The sequence below is a fragment of the Galeopterus variegatus genome, unplaced genomic scaffold (assembly GCF_000696425.1).
Source record: "Galeopterus variegatus unplaced genomic scaffold, G_variegatus-3.0.2 Scaffold7057, whole genome shotgun sequence".
Classification (NCBI taxonomy): Eukaryota; Metazoa; Chordata; class Mammalia; order Dermoptera; family Cynocephalidae; genus Galeopterus; species Galeopterus variegatus.
The window spans coordinates 95039-100097 of NW_007733168.1; positions in this window are offsets into that span (position 1 = coordinate 95039).

Genomic DNA, 5059 nt, shown 5'->3' on the forward strand with positions numbered 1-5059 from the left:
GCGCCGCCGCGCTCCCAAGCGGCGCACTGTAGCAGTGCGCCACCGGGCCGGCCCAAGTTTTTTTTATATTTTGACATCAGTCCCATACTGTCTCCTGATATCAAATTTGCAAAAACTTGAAATCAAGCAGTGTTGGACCTCCAACTTTGTCTTTTTTCAAAGTTGTTTTGGCCATTTTAGGTACTTTACATTTCCATACACATTTTCGAATTAGCTTTTCAACTTCTGAAAAAAGAAGGAAAGAAAAATGCCATTGAGAATTGGAGTGCAATTGCTTTGAATTGATACATCGATTGGGAGAGAACTGACAGCTTAGTACTGAGCCTTCTGACCCATGAACAAAGTGCATCTCTCCATTTATTTAGGTCTTCTTTAATTTCTATCATCAATATTTTATAGTTTTTCAGTATAGGTCTTGCACATTTTTGTCAGATTTGTCCCTAAGTATTTTTTATTTTTTTAATGCTAATAAATAGTATTATCTTAATAATTTCAATTTCTAATTATTCACTGCTAGCATATAGAAATACAGTTGAATAAAAAATACAACAGTAAATAGTTGTATATTGACCTCAAATCCTGCAAACTTACTAAACTCACCAATCAGTTCTAGCAGCTTTTTATAGATTCCACCAATTTTTATACATGGATGATAATGTCATTTATGAATAAAACAATTTTACTTCTTGCTTTCCAGTCTGTCTGTCTTTATTCTTTTTCTTGACTGCTTACACTGTCAAGAACCTCAAGTGCAATTTGACTAGAAGTCATGAGAGCAGGCATCCTTGTCTTGTTTTTGATCTTAGGGGAAATGCATTTAGTCTTTCACCAGTAAGTTAGCCATAGATTTCTGTAGATTTACGTTGTAGATCATTTGCTATAACAAGATGTCATAAACTGAGTGGCTTATAAACAACAAAAATTTACTTCTCACAGTTCTGGAGGCTGAAAGTCCAAGATCAAGGTGCAGGCAGATTTGGTGTCTGGTAAGGGCCTGCTTCCTAGACTAGTTTTCCTGCTGTGTCCTTACACGGTGAAAGAGATGACAAATTTCTCTGTGATCACGTTTATGAGGGTGCTCCTCTCATGACCAAATAACCTCCTAAAGGCTCCATCTCCAAATATCATCCCATTGGGGATTAGGTGTCAACATGTGAATTTTTAGGGGACAAATTCAGATCACAGTGATGTCCTTTATCAGTTTCAGGACTTTCAGTTCTAGCCCTATTTCAAAGAGTTTTTTTTTAAGTCATAAGTCAATGTAGGATCTTGTCAAATGCTTTTCCTGTATATATTAAAATGAACATATAGTTTTTTATTTTTAACTTTTTACATTTTAAATCTTAATACTATGTTTAATTGCATTGATTTTCAAACATTAAACCAACCTCGCATTCCTGGTAAACCCCTCTTGTTCATGATGTATTATCCTTTTAATACATTATTGGCTTTGATTTGCTAAAATTTTGTTTAGAATTTTTGTATCTATTTGTATGTAAAATATTGGTCTTTCGTTTGCATTTCTTGTAATATCCTTACCTGGTTTTGGTATCAGATTAACACTGTCTTCATAGAACAGGTAGTGATGTATTTTCTCTTCAATTTTTTAGAGTTTTCCTTGTGGGAATAGTTTAACCACAAATTCACTCTGTTACATACATGTGCCTTGGTCAACCTTCATGGTAGTGAGATTGCTTTCAAGATTTAAATTAAACAGTAAGCTAATGCAGAAGCTAGTCATCACATTCAGACTTTCTGGGCAAACTCCAAAGAGTCTCGTTGAATGTACTCCAAGTGTGGGATTTTTATTCGTTTTGACTATATTGCTTTTATTTCTATCAGATTATCTCTTTCTTCTTGAGTGAGCTTTGGTAGCTTGTAAATTTTAACTAATTAGTCCCTTTCATCTAAGTTGTCAAAATTTTTAGAACAAAGTTGTTTGTAGTTTTTCCTTATTATCTTTTTACTCTATGTGGAATCTGCAGTAATGTCACTTATCTCATTCCTGATACTGGCAATTTGTGTTTTCTCTCTTTGCTGAATATTTAGTGATAACTCCTTGTTTTGTTATTCTACTGGTTGCTTTAGGGTTTATGGTATACTTACCAGAGTCTACTTTCAAGTGATATTAAAACAACGCGTGCATTGTACAAGAGTGTTACTGTAACATTCTTTCATTTCTCCACTCCCAGCCTTTATGTGGCTTTGTCACTGTGCATTTTCTAATACATATGATATTAATCACAAAATACATCATTATTACTTTGTTGAAACAATTATCCTCTTAAAAGATTTCAATATTAAGAAAAAACACATATGTTTACCCATATAGTTACCATTTCTGGTGCTCTTCTTTCCTTGGTTGTATTCATTTTCCCACCTGGTATCACAGTCCTTCTGCCTGAAGGACTTCATTTAGCATTTCTTGAAGGGTGGGTCTGCCAGGGATGAATTCTTTCAGTTTTTGTGAGTCTGAAATAATCTGGATTTTACCTTTTTAAAATCAAGGATTGTTTGCTGGGTACTGAGTTCTAGATTAGCCATTGTTTTTTTCTTTCAGCACTTTAATGATGTCATGTCACTGTTCACTCCCTTGCGTAGCTCTTGGTGAAAATTTGCTGTCTTTCCTACCTTCTTCCCTCTGTGCACTTTTTGTTTTTCTCTGACTTCTCAAGAGTTTACCTTCATCTCTGATTTTCAGCAATTTGATTATGGTGTACCTTGGTAGTTTTCCTTTCTTTTTTTGAAAACAGCTTTATTGAAATATAATTCATAGATCATATAATTCATCCACTTAAAGTGTATAATCGAATGGTTCCTAGCATGCTTACAGAGTTGTGCATTGTGCAGTTTTCTTCACGTTTCTTGTGTTTGAGATTTCCTGGCTTTCTTGTATCTGTGGGTTTTCATCAAACTTGAAAAAATTATTTTCTATTATTTCTTCAAATGTTTTTTTCTGCCCTCCCTACTCCTTTATTTTTCAGAAACTCCAATTAAAAGTGTATTAGGCCTTTTGGAGTTGTTCTGTAACTTACTGATTATATATATCTATATATATATTTTCAATTATTTTTTTTTTCCCCTCACTGATTTGATTTGGGCCATTTCTATTGTTATGTCTTCAAGGTCACTCATTTTTTCCTCTGCAATGTCTAATTTGCTGTTAATTTTATCTAAGTTATACTTTGCCTTCAGACATTATAGTTAAATGTTTAAAAAATGTTTTCCATGTCTCTACTTAACTTTTAAAACATATAGAATGCCTTTATAACAACTTTTTTAGTGTCCTTTTCTGCTAATTCTCACATCTGTGTTAGTTCTGGGCTGGTTTTAATTAATTGGTTTTCTCCTCATTCCAGGTTGTTTTGTCAAGCTTCTTGCAGTCTTGGTATTCTTTGACTGGACACAAGACATTGTGTATTTCTGTAAATATGCTTGAGCTCTGTTCTGGGACACAGTTAAGTTTTGCGAACGCAGTTTGATCCTTGACAGTCTTTTTTAAGATTTGTTAGTCACAACCACCACAGTGTTTAATCTGGGATTAATTATTTCCCCCTACTGAAGCAAGATTTCTCTGAGTATTCTACCTTTGAACCTATGATTTATGAAGTTCTTCATTCTGTCTGGTGGAAACACACAGTAGTCCTGGACCTGTGTGAGCACTGGGTACTATTCTCTCTAATCCTCTAATTGACCTTGATTAGAGTCCCACTACACAAACGATAAATACTCTGCTGAACTGTCAGGGGTGACCCTCTGCAGATCTCTGGAGATCTATGTAGCTGTCTCTCTCCCTGGAACTCTGTCCTGTGAATTCTAGCTACCTTCATCTCCCAAGACTTTCAACTGTGTGTCCTCAACTCAGGAAATCACCGGGTCCTGCCTGAGTTCTTCTTCTCTGCCCCGTGGCATGGTAACTTTCTCAGATGGTTTGGTTTCCATTTCCAAGAGATCACTGTCCTTCACTGCCTTCTGCCCAGTTCAGAGAGGCTAAGTAACTTCTCTGAGAACACACAGCTTAGAAGACACAGAGTCATACCACATGTAGGTCTGTCTGTTTCAGGTACCCACACTTACAACCTCTACACCATAAAGCCAGTGTATTTTTACAAAAAGAGAAATGGTATAAACGCATCTCTATAAATGCTTACACTTGACTGAGATTTTCAGGATACTTGTGCCACCATGGGACTCACTTTGGATGCGTGTATACAGGAAAGAAACCCAGATGAAGCAATAATATGCTTCCTCCATATGAACTGTTCTCCCAGGCGGCAGAAGTATTATGGTCATGAGCCTGCATTGGGAAAGCGAAGTCAGCACTTGCTATGAAGTTTTGGCCCCAGTGTGTGACAAAAGGCATTCCCTCCATTCCAAGACTGGATAAGATCCATACAATACCCGAATCTCCACCAGTGTTCCAGAGGAGCCCATGGGTCTGGTTCACAAATCTCAGAAGGCTTGATCCCTTTCCTGAAGTTTCTAATCACAGCCTTTTCCAGTCAGGGTTCCCAAAGAGAATCCACCTACAGACGAGTGATTTCAGTGACTGATTCTTCAGTTTCCCAAGTTTCTACATAGCTGGTAACACTTTAGACGGAGAGCAGATAAACTGATTTACTACATATGTTTACTGCCTTTAGGGGACTGGGGCTATATATTCTATCAGGAATCCTGGTTGAGAAGGGTCAACTGAGGTTTCCAAGTTCATTTGGCTAATGGTGGTAGGTGTGGGGTCTTCTGCTCTACCTGGGAGGAAACATCTGGCTTCATTTGGTTGGGCACAAAACCTGAACCCCATGAGCCCAGAGAAATGTCTTGGCTCGTCCAGTCCAGGTTAGATATGCCCTTCTGTTATCCAGCCCCTCCTGACCCACTGTGTGAGGATTCTTGCTCAGGCCTGCAAGGACCCTGGGAAGGGCAGCCACACAGCCTCATCCCAGAATAGGTCAGGCTATGGTCATTGGAATGCAAACATTAAACCTGTCACTTCTGAGATGTGCCCTCTCCCCCCACCCCCGGCCCCAGTTTCCATAAATGGGCAGGGAGCTAATTTCCC